General features: G+C 35.8%; 1 non-coding gene across 1 annotated transcript; it reads left to right on the forward strand.

Annotated features, from left to right (window-relative positions):
- The first annotated feature begins 15,523 nt into the window (after positions 1-15,523).
- On the forward strand, positions 15,524-15,630 carry LOC130025598 (U6 spliceosomal RNA). The gene has a single exon (XR_008792734.1). It is a non-coding gene; the product is annotated as a U6 spliceosomal RNA (small nuclear RNA).
- The last annotated feature ends 2,941 nt before the right edge of the window (positions 15,631-18,571 follow it).

Here is an 18,571-nt window from a genome sequence, read left to right on the forward strand (position 1 = left end):
TCGTTAAACCAAATATTTGGTTTCTTCCAACATCGTATGTCAAAAGACATCCAAGGGTGGATCTATGCAAGATGGAGTAAATACTTTTACTGACTGTTTTTCCCTTCCAGAATTCTCTGGCCTAAACTCAGCAAGTTCTTTTTAATATCATTTTATTGTATTTCCAGTCCCAAATAGTTACACTGAAGAGTATATGGGGATAAAAGACAACCTATAACAGAAACTCACCAGAGGGCAAAAATTCTGAAGGAAGCTAATTTTTCTCTTTCTTAGTACTATGAAGTTTTAACATGATGATATTTATCAAATGAGGATTTTAGAGTGCCAAAATATACTTGGAAATTTACTGGAATAGAAGCACAAGAAAGTGACCCCACATGTCAAATGGAGATCTAATATTAATTAGCATAATATTTTGAGAACTAAAATAATTGCTAGACTACTGACCATTTCTCACCCTGCCTAGTAGTTGGCATACAGTAAAAATAGACTTTGAGATCTAAATGGATCTTTTTTCATTCCAGCCCACACAAAGAAGGAAGTTTGGATTTAAAGTGTGACTTTAAATAGGTAGGTTGCTATGTTAAATAAAAATATCAACATTTTCCATAGTATTCAATGTAAACACTTTGAATACATATATACATGTAGACAAAATTATATGTATTCATATACAATATTTATATAACATATAAAAATTATACTAATTTCAGACATACATGATAATCCAGTATTAGTGTATATATAATAAAATGATCACAATACTTAAGTTTAAATCCATCAGATCTATTATATATCTTTCTTTTTTTGTAAATTTATTTACTGAATCACCATGAGAAGGTTACAAAGCTTTCGGGTTTAAGTTTCATCATACAATGATGAAATACCCGTCCCTTCACCAGTGCACATTTTCCACCACCAAGTACCCCAGTATACGCCCCAATCTCACACCCTCTACCTACTTGTGTGGCAGATGATTTCCCGGTAAATCATCTCTTTCTACTTTGATTACATGCAATATTTTGACACCAGACCCACCATTATTATTTGGGATTTTACCCCAACACTACGACCTAATGAACAGGCAACATTAGACAATTTGTTTTCTATTGCTGATTATGAATAGCATATGATTTTGGAATTCTGAAATTTTAATAATTAAATCTAGAGGGATTTTTGCCAAAAGCCAGTGGGTTCTGAGATTCGTTTGTGTGTCTCTGGGATCATGGCCATTAAGCAGCTTAATCCTATTATATATCTTTTTTTCTGATGGACTTTTAAGATCAATTCTTTTAGAAACTTCCAAATTTGCACGATGGTTTTATTAATTATAGTCACCACTCTATGCATTAGGCTCTAATGACTTAGTTTGCATTGAAAGCTATAAAAATTATATAATTTTAAAATCTGCTGTACTGGGGCAACACCCACTGGTGCTCAGCACTTAATCCTGATTCTGTGTTCAGAGTTCACTCCTAGCAAGGCTTGGGGGACCAGAGATTGAACCTGGGTAGCCTATGTGCCTTGCCCACTTGACTATCTCTCCAGCTCCCAAACTCATAAATCTTTTAACCAATCCATTACACCCACGCCCAGAACTGAACACTGGCTATCATTCTGTCTAATCTCTATATCTATAAACAATTTCAGTCTACTTAAGTTCCATGGAAGAGGTCACTGAAGCACTAGTCACAGTATTTAAAATCTGGAAATAAGTCAGTGTCCAATAAGAGATGCCTGGATAAAGAGACATTGAATATACAATGGAATACTACTCAACTGTAAGAAAAAATGGAATCATGAAATCCGCTGCCCTGTTGGTGGAGCTGGAGTGTTTCATGCTGAGTAAAGTTAGAAGGAGAGGGACAGACAGAGTGATCTCTCATATGCAGGATATTTTTTAATTAATTTTTAACAGATGATCCATATCAGAGACAAAATAGGGGACTAATTAATGCTACAGCTATAGAAACTGATAATTTGTCTTCAGTATGAGGATTATCACAGGGAGGTGGGAGTGTGAGTTGCCTTGGAACAGTGAAGGAAGGAAGCAACACTTAAGTGAAGAATGTGGCACTGGAATAGTTCATGTATAAAATTCTACTAATAACAGTTTGTAAACAACAGTGCCCCCAATAAAAAAAATAGCAAAATGAGATCAACTGCATGTCTATCTCTCACTTAGTAAAAAGTCCACTAAAGTTTACTCATGCTTCAGAAATTTGTAGTTATCATTCTTCTATAGCTAAATAGCATTTCATTATACATAGGTAAAGGTAAAGGTAAAGGCCCTCCCGTTGATCGTCGATTTGCTCGAGCGGGCCCAGTAACGTCTCCATTGGAGACTTTGTTGTTACTGTGTCTGGCATATCGAATACTCTCGGTAGCTTGCCGGGCTCTCCGAGAGGGGCGGAGGAATCGAACTCGGGTCGGCCATGTTGGCTGCGTGCAAGGCAGATGCCCTACCTGCTGTGCTATTGCTCCAGCCCCATTATACATAGGTACATCACAAATACATATACACATACATAATAAATTGCAAGTTTTCTATTTCACTCATCATTTATGAAAATTTAGTTGGCTACATGTTTTATTTATTGTTAACAATATTTTAACTGACATGGCAGTAAATATATCTTTGTATCTAGTGTTTCCATTAGATGTATACTCAGTAGATTTTTACTGGGTCCCGTGATAGTTTCTATTTTTAAATTTTAATAGATGATCCATATCAGATAGTGTGATATTTTTAATTAAATACTAGCAGAACTCAATTAAAAATAATAAGTATTGGAAAAGCCTTGAAATATTTAATTCTCATGAGAAACATTAATCAAGTAACCGCTAGCAACATAAAAATGACAAAACTATTGTAGTAATTGTAAAAATATGTAAAAGCATTTACTAAGAATAATTAAGTGAGTGATTGCAAACATCCTTGAAACAAATAATATTATGGAAAATTTTGTGCAAGAAGACTGTTCAGAGAAAACTGAAATTAAAATTTATAAACTAAAATATAACAAAATGATATTAAAGAGAAAATTAATATGGTATCAACACTGTCACTGCCCTCCCATTGTTCATTGATTTGCTCGAGTGGGCACCAGTAATGTTTCTGATGTGAGACTTGTTGTTACTGTTTTTGGCATATCAAATACATCACAGGTAACTTGCCAGGCTTTGCCATGTGGGCAGGATAATATTGATAGCTTGCCGGCCTCTCCGAGAGGGGCAGAGGAATTGAACCAGGGTTGGCCTGGGTAGGCCTGCGTGCAAGGCAAATGCCCTACCTGCTGTGCTATCGTTCCAGTAGAATGAAAATTGTGGTGAACTAAGGGAGTGGAATTTGTGCTATGTTAATAAGTTTCCTCATCAATGTAGAGAAAAAAAGATTTTTGAAACATAAATAGAAGCTCAGAAACATGAGAGACAATATTTGATTCAGAAAGAAGAGAAAGAAAATGTATTTTGGGAAACAATGGCCAGTGCTCCTTGAGAAGTTAAATGAGGGAGAAACACATGATAAACTGGTGAGAGAGAGAGAGTGAGAGAAAAAGAAAGAGACCTGTTTTTACTGCAGAAGGGAAAATAGAGAATGCAAAAAAAAAAATGAGAATTTGTATTTGTCCATAACTATCTGGACCCTGGGAAACAGAGTATTATTCCTCGAGCCACAGACAATTGATGCGTAAGACTCTTGTGCATAGCATTGCTGAGACAAAGCCCCTCATAAAGGACATAGACTCATAGTCATAAGCTTATTAGGAAAAGCAATGGTTAAAAAGAGGCTGAAGAAATGTGTTTATGTGCACTAATAAGCGGGTAGCAGAGGGAGGCAGAATATTGTTATGACAGGAAAAAGCTACAGGAGCACTGTCTTTGATGCTATAAGAGGCAAGGTTGAACTATTGCTCACACCCAAGGATGTCTATTTCCCATGTTTCAAGCCATCAGCCCCCAGAAATCAGGCTGATTAATCTATGTTATTCTTAGAAATGTCAGGTTCCCCTGGCAACAGCACAGTTCCTGGAGAAGGGACCCAGGGCACTCTCTACAGGCCCAGCGACCTCTAGTGGTTAAGGGGTTGTTCCAAGAACTCCAAGAGTCTTCAACAATTAACAAAGTCTGCTAAAATTAGTTAAATAAATAAATAAATAAATAAATGATGATGAAAATTGCTTATTTGGATAATCTCATGTATTTTTTTACAAAATAATTTTAGTCACAAAGAAAATAATGCTAAAATCACAGTGAAGAAATCTGATACATATCACTTTAGTGACATATTGCAACTGAGAGAGAGATTATCCATGGTGAATGTGTGTCTTATTCTTCCAAACAGCTCATGTGGGACAATTAGCTTTTATTCTGATTGGTTTTGTTAAAATATAAAGAAAACACTAATGAATCCAGGGGCTAGTATAGTAGGAAGGGCATTGAACCACTCCAGGTTGGATTTCTGGCATTAAATGATCACTTGAGACTCCGGATCATTACTGGGTGTGATCCTGAAGGCCCCAGCACCACAGCAGTGCTGGTCCACTCATATTACCTAAGTGGACTCTAGCAACAACACAATCTTGGGCTCTTGCATTGAACCACTAGTCCAATAGGCAGAGGATCACCTAAGGGATTCCCCGGCCTCCTGAGTACTGCTTGGAATCTGAAAAGCAAATGAACCAGGCAACATTGATAGCAAATTGAGAAATGGAGTTAAAAAAAATTAAGCAGGAAAACTGAAATAAAAACCAGATGAATTTTATCTAAAAGCTAGTGAAGCTATTTCTGCTGTTACCTAAAGAAGGTACAAATATATTTTCTATTTATTTCAATAGAAGATTTAGTTTTTTTAGTCCAGGGGAAGAGTCTTCTCCAACTTATCTATTGCCTTATTCTTCTTCGTATTTATCTACTTCTATCTCTGTATATCTTTCTAGAGTTAAAAGAATCTAAGCTTAGAAACAACCTAATTTCCCTGTAGGACTCCTAGAAGAATAAAAAATGAGTGGCCTCATTATACTAGAAAGATAGAGTTTAGATGGGGCTAAAATCAGCACCTTTGTCTGAAAACATGTTTTGTAAGTTAAACTCTAGGTCTTATCTCTTGTGCTCCACATCTGGATGACTATCTGTCCCCATTCCAGCGGAAGTTCTGAGGTTTTTCTGAGATGGAATATAGAAGATGTGCAAACTAGGAAAATTAAGCACAATTGAGGCTTGATTTTTGTCAAGATTTTTGTCAAGAGGTTTATGGCAATTTAACGAGAATTGCCATACTGGTTTTGATATCCAAGTCTCCTTTCCTCATTCAGCTACCAGAGTTCTGCAGTCAAAATTATGTACTGTAAGCAAGAGGTGTTCCAGCAATACATGGAGCATCACCTGGGACCTCAAGGTTTTCTCAACCCTTCTGACCACATGACTATACCTTAAAGTTGACAATAATGATCCTCGAAAAATGAACTTTTTATTTACTTTTTTTTGTGTTTCAGTCTCAGATGCATAAATAATATGCAGCATACATAAATAAGTTTACCTAACTTGGTTCTTGAACCAGGTAGGTTAGAGAGGCAGGTAAAGCAGTTTACTTATTGTACTTATATTTTGTACTTTTATACTCTTGAGGATTTTTTTGTATTGAACCACAGACTCTAAGTTGCCATAATGCATGCTAGACAAGAACGGGTGTGTAGCCATCAATTTACCCATCTGGTAAATAAAAGCATATTATACCAAAGGTAAAGTAAGAGAGTCTGAAAGACAGATACAGCAGAAAATTATACTCTTAAAGTGTTGGTTTAAGAAGTGATGTTGAGGAGAGTAGTGCAAAGTGTTTCTCCATAGTATGACTATGGGGTAAGTTAGAATTTATGGGACAGAGGAATTATCTTTAGGGTTGATGAAGGCATCTGCAAGTGACATCTTGGGAGAATTCAAATATCTTTAGAAAAATACAGGAGTCAGTGACCAATAACTAAAAGGCCTCTGCATACAATCAATAACCTTACATTTTCCGATAATTATCATTAAACTAAGTCCCTCTCTCTTGATTCTCCTTTCTTCTGTGCTATACTCATTAACAGGCTGTCATGCCCTAATAATTATTTACTAAACTGTCAATATATAATATAAATTCTATCTTCTCTACCACTTCAACATTCAATTTCCTTCCTCTCCATTGTTTTCTCTATCAAATAAAAGGTATGTATCTCTTCTACTTTCAAAAATTATATCTATAATTTGAAATATGTTTTTTAATTTTTTGTGAGGACAGCTAGAACCATATTTATATTGATATTCATCCTAGAATGTACTGACTCTTATTTTTGAAGTTAAAGCAGATTTTATTTAGGAAGGGGAAGGAGGAAGAGAAAGTGAGAGAGAGTAGCAAAATCAAGAGAGAACCCCAACTTCTCCAAAGACAGAGAGAGCCCCTACACACACCAATATTAGATATGGAAGTACACTTGTCAAGAGGGGAGATGAGGATGACATGGGCTTGGGCATCACCTATACCTGGCCACGTGGGCATAAGCAGCACCTAGGGTCTGGCAACATATGCACTGAATTTACTTATTTTTAACTTATTTTTTAAAACATAGTTACAATAGTGTGGATTTTTTTTATGTACAAGGATATTTTTGCACCTCCATCACAACCAAAGTTTCTGAAACCTCTGTGTTGTCATATCTTAAGTCCATTCTTCATCTTTCTTCATACTACAAAAAAAAATATTTTCCCATTTTAAAGTAAAAACAAAAATATTATCACAGTATTTCCGTCTTATTACACTTATATTCCCTTTTATTCTTTCAAAGATTTGTTAAATTCAGTCCATATGCATTAATTTTATCTAAGATTTAACCAGATTTCCTGACATATCTTCTTGCAATTCAATTGTAGCTTTCATTATAGTAGTGAAATAGCTTTTAAAAGTTTGGTTTTCATTCAGATCCCATGGTCCAGATCTAATGTTTTATTATTGCTTGTTTGAGGTTACACCCACTGGGGCTCAGTGTTTTTTTCTGGTTCTGTGTCAAGTAACCAATATTAACAGGTTAGAGGAACCATAAGTGGTTCCAGGGATCTAACTTGGATCTATAGGCCAAAAGCCTTACCTGCCGTACTGTTTATCTGGCCTTAGATCTGATATATATATTTTTGTTTATTGATACCAATAAGTTTTAGCCTATTTCTAATGTTCATTCTCAATATCATAGCAACTCTAACTTCCTTTTTGATTCACCTATTTCTGGCAATGATAATCAATTTTTAAAAACATGGAAAACTCACCAATAGAAAAGATTTTTTTCTTCTTCTTCCCACTTCTAATCAATCTTAACTCCTTTCACTGGGAACAGTCTCTTCTTTTCTTTTCTCACTCTCAGTAATCAATTTAAAACTATTTTGTATGTTTTGAGCTACACCTACTGGTACTCCTGCCTCTGCACTCAGGATTATGCTTCATGATGCTTAGAGAAGTATATGTAGTGCCAGAGATAGACTCTGGGTCTGCCCTGTGCAAAGCAAGAACTCTATCCACTGATTGTTGCTCTGGCCCTCTATTTTAAACTTTTTTGTAGCAATTAAACTAATAAATTTGTAATACTTTGGGTTGTTTTTCCCCAATTCATTCTCTCAATGCTTCTGAAGTTCATTCTTAAAGAGAATCAATATCATAACTCCCTTTCTATTTAAAAATGTCAATTTTAAGATACACAAAGAGCATAGGAGTTTAGGCCCTTGCTTTCATGCTGTTGCCAAAAGTTGAATCTCTGCCCCTGCACATGGTCCCCTGAGGAACTCTAGGAATGATCCCTGAATAGTGAGCAAAGAGTAAGTCCTAAGCATCACAGAGTATGTCCCAAAACCATAACAAATAAATAGAAGTGATGTGTTAACTCCTCATTTCTGTGGATAAAATTTTTCAAACTTCAAAGCATAGTGTTTATTTTGCCATAGGTTTTCCTTTGCTGCAGTTGCATTAAAATGTTTAGAGTTAGATCCAGTGTTAAGTTTAATATCCTTTAACGATATTTTATCAATAACATAATGTATGCATATATATATGTAAAGACATACTATAGACATACTATATAAACTATAGAGTATAGAGAAATAGAGAATAGAATTTCACAAACTGTATAAGGTTTGAGAAATATAATTTATAGATAAATGTTAATTTGCATAATTTTGCTCAATGAATGCCTTTTTGCCAGCGAAGGAGTTTTCTCCTACAAAGTTCCATATAAATTCAAAGATCAAATGGAGTAAGTGACAAATCTTGTAAATGATAATTCCTGATTGCAATTATAGAACTTACCATCTAAGGCAAGGTGTTAGTGCTACCTAAAATATAAACTCACAGATAACAGGAGGCTAGAAAGGTTCCACAAAATCATATTCATATTATGTCTGAACTTCTGTCACCAAGGAAAGTAAAAAGACTTTCCTAATAATGTAGCTACAAAGTGACATAGCCAAGGTCCCTCTGGTATAAACTGATGTCTGATCAACCAGATGGTCTGCCACTGCCTACAATGAAATGGCAAACATGGGACTGGATTGGCGCATTTCCTATTGTTCTGTCTGCATGAGTGTTTCCCAATAAAAATTGCTCCATCAAACCTGGTGCACACTGCTTGGGCAACTTCCATCTCTGTTTAACAGCCATGTTAAAATACTTTTATATTCCCAATGCTGTTCTAAAGTTTCCAGTTGCAATACCTCTGAAACTCACATAGCATCTTTGGATTTCAGTTTTCTTACCAAAGTAAAATAAAAACAGAATGCTTTGTGATTAAAAATATGTAACATGTATAAAAGTGCCAAGTTTATTACTCATTACAAAATTGATTTTAAAATTATTCTTGAAGCAGAATTGAATAAAAATAAATAAAATAAAAATAAAATAAATAAAAATATTTGATGTTATCAACAAAAGAAATAAATTTTAGTTAGGGAAATTAACTGACTTCTTAAATATGAGGCCAGGTAATGTAAAATTAATCAAAAGTAAAGAGTATTAACTATCAAGTTACTTTACTGTCATTACTAAACACTTCAAAAAATGAATGACATAAGACACTTAATGAATAAAGTGCTTTAAATCAGACTAAAGGTTTTTAGTAAACATTTGTTATTTCATAATAAAATATCTTGCCCTTTCTAATCATTTTTCTATAAAATTATAAAAATCATATAATATCTAATTAGTCACATTTTAACCAAAATATAACTTTTCCGAAGGGCATTATTGCATTAAATGTATAGAGTTATTATATATTTATATATTTATTATACATTTATATATGTTATACACAAAAATATCTGTTTAATATTACATACTGTAATATTATTCAAAACCTAGAATTTATTTTGTAGATATTAACAAACTGATACTAAAGTCTTCTATATAGATGGCAAAAAAGAGACACTGTATTAAAGTACAATAAATATGAAAGACTGACATTACCTGACACTAAGACATTTTGGCAAATATGGGACTGGATTGATGCATTTCCTATTGCCCTGTTTACATGAGAGTTCCCCAATAAAAATTGCTCAAGGTGGTGTCTATTGGTCAAAGAATACATAAATAGATTAATGGAATAGAATAGAGAATACAGAAATACATTCTCATAAATATAGTGAATTGATCTTTGATAAAAGACAAAGGCAATACTAAAGAGCAAGAATAGTAAATTAAGCATTACCACTACCATAATATTAGAGACTTGATCTGTTAAAGAAATAATTGGCAATTAGTTGAATTAAAATATGTTGTTCTCTGTCATGAGCAATATCACATTAATAAGGCAAACTCTATATTGAGAGAAAATATTTGCAAAAGATAGCTGATAAAAACGTCCTGACCATGCACCACGCTCTCTTCACCAGGGCAACTTGGAGGAGCGCAGGTTGAATTTCCCTGCCCCACCCAGCAGAACCCCAGCATCTCAAAACCTCCAGATCCCAATCACACAACCAGGCTTAAGGCCTCTCTCCACAGGCTCAGACAAGCCTCACTTATGGGGGAACCTTCGGAAAAACCCAGGTATGCAGGACCCATGACTGAGACCTCCAAGCTTGCCTAGAATGGCACTGGGCCTCCTCCCCTAAATCCCTAGTTTTCCACTAGCTTGAGAGGCACACCCACAAACTATCTATCTTCAATGCCATATAATCTCATCAAGGGCCAATATCCAGAGACTATGAAATTAAAGCCCCAGAAGAGAGTGACACAGAACATCCTGGGCATGAGGCCACAAATGTGGCCATGCGACCTCTTATATTCTTGTCCACTGATGTACTGAAAATAGCACACATTTATTTGGGTTTAACATTTCTTTGTAATCTCCTATACAAGAGCTAAAATGGCTCCAGGATGAAATACAACAATCTACACACACTTTCTTCTTATGGTGATGGGAAGGTGCACGGTGGTGGGATTGGTGTTTAAATATTATCTGTAATGAACTATTGTGAACAACTTTATCAAAATAAAATAAAATTTTAAAAATATAGCTGATAAAGAACTGCTACCTGAATACATAAAAAGGAAGAATACTCTTAAAACCCAATAATAAATAAATTATTTAATTTGAGAAATGGTCACAGTACCTACACAGATATCTAACCAAATAAGGCAGAGATATAGCAGAAAAAGTAAATTAAAGTATGGTCCACATAATACATTTTCTGGAAAACAAAATTTTAAACAGTAACAAGATACTACTACTACTATATAACCATTGATGTGCCAAGATGAAGAACACTGACCACAATGGGGATGGGAAGTCTGGGGTCCAAAAGGAACTCTCACTGCAGTTGTAAACACAGCACTGGATATCCACTTGGAGAGAATATTTGGAGGTTTCTAATAGAAACATACAAACACTTGTGCAATCTTGCATCCACGCTCCAGTCAAAGAAACTAGAAATTATAGCCACACAAAGACCTGTGCATGGATGTTTACAGCTTCCTCACACATACTTACCAAAATTTAGAACTGGTCATTATGCTTGTTCTTCGGTAGGGAGATATTTCAAATGTCCTGGAATGGAATATTATTTTTTGATAGAAGGGGGAAAAAAACGAGATAACAAGCCATAAGAATACATGGCAGAGAATTGTATGAATATTAGCAAGTAAAATAAGCCAGGCTGAAAAACTGTGAAATTCTGGGAAAGGAAAAACTATAGAGAAAATAAGAAGGACAAAGTTTGTTGAAGTAGGTATGAGGTAAAAGAAAGGGCAAAGTTAGAAAAACAAGGACAGACTAAGTACTGTATTGAATAATGTAAAGATAGATGCATGTGAATATACATTTATTCAAACCAATTAGTTTAGAATCCCAAAAATTGTCTCTAAGGTAAACTATGGATTCTTAGATGTTATGGTGTGACAATGTAGATTTCTCAGCTTTAACGAATGCAGAATATAACACATTTGTGCAATATATTAATAACTGTGAAATATGTATGAACTCTTTTTTACCTAACCCTCAATTTTTTGTGAAGCTTAAACTATCGTAAGTAGTACATAATGTTTTAATTTTTTAACTGTTGTATAAGCCATATTTTGAAATATGGGCTGGAGACACAGAAACAGAGAGAGAAAGAGAGAGAGGGGGGGAGAGATGGAGAGAGAGAGAGTGAGCATGTGGTTGCCTGTTTCAGTATCAGAAATTTCAGTACCAGAAGCATTTATGTGCATCATCAAGAAACATCTGCTCAGGCACCAGAAAGAAAGCTCTAAGAAATGGCTGCTTGCATACTCTGGCATGTGCAAAGACCCAAGTATCATCCTGGGTGCTCCATATCTGCCCACCCTCAGTACTACCAGTATACGCCTGGTGGCCCCAAGCACTAAGGAGCCCAAGAAGTGTTGTATCAGCAAACTCAGGCATTTTACTGTTGATATTGAATTACGCATATCTGAAATGCATGTTATACTGCAATGTTGCTTCAATAAAAATAATGAAAGTAAAATAATTAATAGATGCTGAAGAATGTACAAAACGGTAAATAACACTGTAGCACCATCCTCCCGTTGTTCATAAATTCACTCGAGCAGGCCCAGTAATGTCTCCATTGTGAGACTTGTTACTGCGTTTGGCATATCGAATACATCATGGGTAGCTTGCCAGGCTTTGCCGTGCACGCGAGATACTCTCAGTAACTTGTCTGGCTCTCTGAGAGGGACAGAGGAGTCTAACCCGGGTCGGCCAGGTCAGCTGCATCCAAGGCAAATGCCCTACCATTGTGCTACAATTAATAGATGCTGATGTACGTACAAAATGGTAAATAAGCACAAGATATTCAAGGTTATCATACATTTGGAAATGAAAACTAAGACTAGAACGAAAAGTCACTAGAAAATATCAAAGCAGCTAAAATAGCAACAACAGTGAAGGCAAGTGAATTGTGGACAAAGTAGATCACTTGTACATTGCTATAGGGAATATAAAACAATACAACTCCTTTGAAGAACAGATTATCTGTTTATTAATTAAATACTGAACTTGTAATTAACACTACATCCTAGTCACTATTCTTGGGTAGTTACTCCAGTAAATCTAAATTTCTGTTTTACATGAACTTATATATAAGATTTTAAAGAAGTTTTATCTGCAATAGTAAAACGTTAGAAATAATCTATATGCCCTTCAATAGGTAAATTTAAAATGAAGTTAAAAGACAATAAAAAGAAACAAACCAAAAGGTATAATAATCTGGATAAACATTCATGCAATTATTCTACGTGGAAAAAATCAAGCCAAACAAGATTATATATTATATAAACTTATATAATTTTTTAAATAAAAAACATAAAAATGGAGAACTGTAACAGTGAGGGAGTTAGAGGCTGAAGAACCCATTCTTGCCACATAAGAGGACCTGATTTGATTTCCATCATTGCATGGTAACCAAGCACCACCAGGAATGACTCCCAAGCACCCAGCTGGAACTAAACCCCTGAACACCAAACACAGGTTAAAACAAAAAGGAGAGAGCGAATATATAAGATACTATTGTAAACAGAGAGATGAGGACCCTAGTGACATGTCTTGGGAAAAGTATTCTCTAGAACCTAAACCAGCCTCAAAAGAAGCAATCCTTTGAGTCATAAGACATATCTCAGGGTCCCAGCCAGGAAAATCTTTAAGATGCAAAATTGCAGTCCCAGAGCCTAGCTAGAGCACTGGGAGAAGAAGCACTAGGAAAGGAACAAAGGCCTTGCTGAGACTATCAAAGAGATCAACAGCTCCCTATTCCCTGGAAGGTCTCTGTCTCCTGATCACCATTTCTTTTCAAGTACAGAAGCTTTGCAACTCAATGTAGTCCCATTTGTTTATCTTTGCTTCCACTTCTTTGGTCAGTGGTACTTCATCTTGAAGATGCCTTTAGCTTCAGTGTTAATGGAGGATTCTGCCTACATTTTCCTCCATGTACCTTATGGCTTCAGGTCTGATATTGAGGTGTTTAATCCATTTTGACTTGACTTTTGTGCCAGGCCTTAGAAAGAGGTCTGCATTTATTTATTTATTTATTTATTTATTTATTGCATGTAGCTGCAAAGTCATCCCAGCACCACTTGAGAAAGAGGTTTCCCTTTCCCCACTTTTTATTTTATGCTCCTTTAGCAGAGTTCCATGCTTTTTAATCCTGTGCAGTGACCTCCTAGGAATTGGTGTGCAGAGCTGCTGCTACTGCTGCCACAGCTGTACTGTGCCCAGCTGCCACCGGGAGGCCACACCCCTACAATTCTTTATTTGGCACTAAGCTTAATAAACCTTTGAGTTATTTTAGCTCAGAAATATATGAAAATGAATTTTTATTAAAATCCTGATGTCCATAGTAGCAGGGCCAGTATACAATATTCTTAAAGGTCTTTCTTACTAATGCTAAGTTCTACTGTGTGGGTTATGTTCTTATGAGACAATAATTGTTCTCACTTAGGAGTGTGACAATGCCTGAGACACATATTTGATTATCACACTTGGGGATGGAGATTCTATTGACATCTAATAGATAAAGTCCAGGAATACTGAAAATCTCACACAATGGATTGGAAATTGCCTCAGAAATAATTATGTTGTCCAAAATGCCAATTTATTGTTTAGAATTTTACAGAATATATTATAAGAAAATTCTGGAGCCAGAATGCTTGGGATGTATGTAAAACTCCTTACTTATTAGCCATGTAAATGTCAGCAAGATATTTAATTTCTATAATTTTTTATTTAATTGTCTCTAAAACAAGAATAATAAGGCTATCCACCAAAAAGACGTAAAGAGAAATGTGACAATTTTAAAGTATCAACATGACAGTACCATTCACATCATAATCTATTAACATTCTTAATATACATTTCTCCTTAATTTTCTTAACCTGTGAAGTGGGAATTATTGTTTGTGTTTTATTAATTAGGAATATACTTTTAACAAGGTCAAATTATTTTCTGAAGGTTACCTACTCAGTAATGATTTAAATTCAGGTCTTTCAGTCTTTTATGCATGTTAACACAATGTGAATAATTTTAATGTTTAAACACAAGTTAAGTTTGAAAGTGATTTTCTGCCTTGAACTAAAAAGATAAACTTAGCTATCCTTTGAACTTCATCCTTTTGCTTGTTTTGTTTTGCTTTGTTTCCTTTTGTTTTGGAGCAATACTTCCTTATACTCAGGGCTTATTCCTGTTTCTGAGTGGAGGGATGACTCCTAATGATGCTGGGGGACTATTTGTATACTGTAGGATCAAACGTACATACTTCTTATAAAATTATTATATATCTATGGATTATCCATGACACAAAATTTCACTGCATTGCCTGTAGCTGAAAATTCCCTTGAATAGTTTGAAAAAATCATCAACTATTGATCAAAAATCCAGCAAATAATAATTTTTAAAAAATCAGTAAGTCAAAGCAAAGAGAAAATGTTACAATAAGTTTAGATCAGTTTAGTTACCTTTCTTTATAAATCAAGTAATAAAGATAAGTTCAACAATAAATATTAATGATTGTATATGATATAGAAATTGGTACATCATAAATGTGAAAACTAATTTGTAATTAGTCTTTTATGTAAATAGTGCTTAATTGTGAACAAAAATAATTTAAAGTAGATATGAACTGTAAAACATGTGATGAAGAGTTTTGTTAAAAGGGAGAGCCTAGGTATAGAAAACTGTACAATACGATTTACTCTGCACGTTCATGTTATAAGGACAACAAAAATGTCACAGGAAACCAAGAAGTCTTACTGTTTTACTCTGATGTGTAACCATTATCCCAAATCAAACCTTCAATGTGAGGATTCAATGAATAATTATTGAATAATTAGTTAATATGGTCATTCTTCTTTTATTTTCCAAATTAATCATTCACTTCACCTTGACCTGCTCTAAGAAATGTAATTTATTCACTTTTGAGGGTGTAGTCCTCCAAACTGCTAAGGAACTTGGGAATGAAGTTCTAATATCAAAGATCAAATAGATAAAAAGTTTTTCTAGTGCTCGCTTCAGCAGCACATATACTAAAATTGGAATGATGCAGAGAAGGTTAGAATGACCCCTGTGCAAGGATGACACACAAATTTGTGAAGTGTTTCATATTTTTGTCCAGACCCCAAAGTAGGTTACTGGAATCAGGCCATCCTGGGTGGGAATAGGTTTCAGGCCTTGGCCTGTTCCCTCTGGCAGCCGGATGGCCACCATCCTCCAGAAGCCATTGGACAGTCAGGTTTTGGCCCGCAGTGATGAGACACATGGGCCTCATGGGATGGGGGTAATACTGGCCCTTTTCTCCCAGCCCCAATGAGACCCCGAGTTTCTGCCCACAAATGGCTTCTCTGGCTCCTGATCAAACTGCTTAGTGGCCATAATCCCAGAGACTCAGAAACAAATCTCGGAACCCAGTATCTTTTAGCAGAAATGTCTCTGGTGCCCAATTTAGTTACCAGCGCCGGGCAACCCCAGGGTGGAAAGGGTGCTGTCACTCCACCTTCTCCTTCTTGGCAGCTCAGTGGCTACAATCTTCCAGTGGCCATTGGACAGTCAGTTTTGGGCCTTCAGTGAAGAGACACATGGGCCTCATGGGATGGGGGTAGAATCGGCCCTTTCCTTCCTGCCCCAATGAGACCTCAGTTCACAGCCCATGAATGGCCTCTCTGGCTCCTGATCAACCTGCTTAATGGCCATAATCTCAAAGACTCCAAAACAAATCTCGGAATCCAGTGGCTTTTGGCAGAAATGCGTCCGGTCCCTGCAGTAGGTTAATGGTGCTGGGTCACCACAGGTGGGAATAGGTTTCATGCCTTGGACTGTTCCCCCTGGCAGCTCAGTGGCCACCATCATCCAGTGGCCATTGGACAGTTAGGTTTGGGCCACAGTGATGAGGCACACGGGGCCTCATGGGATGGAGGTGGAACCAGCCCTTTCCTCCCTACCCCAACGAGATCCCAAGTCACTGCCCACGAACGGCCTCTCTGGCTCTTGATCAAGCTGCTTAACATAATCCCAGGGACTCAGGAACAAATCTCGCAACTCAGCAGGCTCTGGCAGAAATCCCTCCAGATTTAATTGTTAAAATTTCGGAATTTCAAAATCATTTGGCCACTACTGCAGCCACAGAACATCATATGTTATTCATAATCAGCAATGGAAAATAAATTGTCTATAATTGCCTTTTTTGGCAGATCTGAGTGTTGGGGTAAAATCCCAAATAATAATGGTGGATCTGGTGTTGAAATATTAAATGTAATCCAAGTAGGGAGAGAGTAATGTGGAAATCATCTGCCCCACAGGTAAGGGGGAAGTGTGTGATGGGGCGTATACTGGGGTTTTTTGGTGGTGGAAAATGGGCTTTGTTGAAGAGACGGGTGTTTTATAATTTTATGACCAATACTTAGACCCAAAAGTTTTGTAACAGCTCTCACAATGATTCGATAAATAAATTTATAAAAAGGAAAAAAAAAGCAAGGCAGAGTTCATGCCCAACTTAAATAGCCTAATAAATGGCTGAATAAATAGCAATATTACTACATTAAAAACAAAGAAGAAGAAGAAAAGACTTTTTCTATTCACCACCTTTCATCTCCACACATAAAGAATTTGGGGTTTCATGTCAGTCTTCTGCAACCAGCAGGCCCTCGTTAACTCTCATTTGGGCTATCAAATCACACTCTTCTTTTATATTCTGGTCCCTGTTACGATTTCCTTAACATAGCCACTTGCCATTTTCTAATTGTTACAGAATTTGGAATGAGAGTTGCTAAAAGTACTAGCAGCAATAACTGCAAATAGCAAAGTTAACACCTAGACTCTTTAACTCTTGTAGTAATCCCAGTTCACCTACTCAAACTCCCTCTAAATGTATTATAATGGAATAAACTGTATTTACTCACTATCTTTCTCATGGGTCTTTAAATGAAAACACAAGACTAAGCAAATTCCCTTTCAGAAAACTTGGGGAGCAGTAGTGGGGTCTTGATTTTGTTTCTCCACAAAGCCTTATACAGATAAAATTCAGAAAGACAAATACCATATGATTCACTCATCTGTGGAATTGAATGAAAGTAAAAAAATAGACATTCTGAACAACTACTGCCTTAGTATTAGAATACAGAACCAATTACCAAACGGTGGTATAAGATGAAGAGTGGGGTTGAGAACAAGCCAGAAGGGACTCAGAAACAGTGGCAGAGGGTTTTGGACACTTTAGTGGTGGGGAGGTGCAGAAATTTTGTATGCAGATACCATAATCTTTAAACCATTGTAATTTCTAATCTATAATAAATAATACAATTTAAATTAATACAAAAATACTTTCTACCCAGTGCACCAAAGGTTTGGCTATTTATTGTTCAGCAACTCATACTAAAGAGCTTGTTTCCCTATCTCTAAATGAATGTACCTCTTAAACTTCCTTATCTAAAGTTGAACACTCAAAATATCCTTTGTATTATTACAAAGGAATTATGTCTAGAGTTAATTACACTTAGCAGTAAAACAGAATGTGGGACCATAATATGGAAGAACTATTTGAGATCTTTGCATGGAACTCTTATATTTAAGTCCACTAATTCATTTTCATTAGTATATGTGAATTTCACACACTTTCCCTGGAGTATATTTTATAAGGTAGCAGGATCCTTCTTAAACTGGAATATAAAGACAGGCAGGCATCAGAGGCAGGACTGCCACTGCAAATATTTATAAGCACATGTAAAGTTATACACCTGAAGTTTAGTAAATGGATCTGTGAGGCGGTTTTTTTGGTTCTGTGATGACAAATAAGAAACTGTAAATAAGAAACTATCTAACGAGAATTATTAAACTCTGATAAGAACTAAGAGAACGTAATAAGAACTGAGACATTGAAACCAACCTCAAGGTCAGCCAGAGAAGGGTGGAAATTGAGGAATAACCCATAATGCGGGACCTTGGTTTGGTAACAAAACAAATTCAGAGTTTTAACTGGTTCAGAGTCAGAGATTGGGTAAAATGCATAATCACATGCCAAAAAATAACATGGGATCACTGTCTAACACCATGAACAA

This window comes from Sorex fumeus, unplaced genomic scaffold (assembly GCF_029834395.1).
Source record: "Sorex fumeus unplaced genomic scaffold, SorFum_2.1 ptg000030l, whole genome shotgun sequence".
In the NCBI taxonomy this organism is placed as follows: domain Eukaryota; kingdom Metazoa; phylum Chordata; class Mammalia; order Eulipotyphla; family Soricidae; genus Sorex; species Sorex fumeus.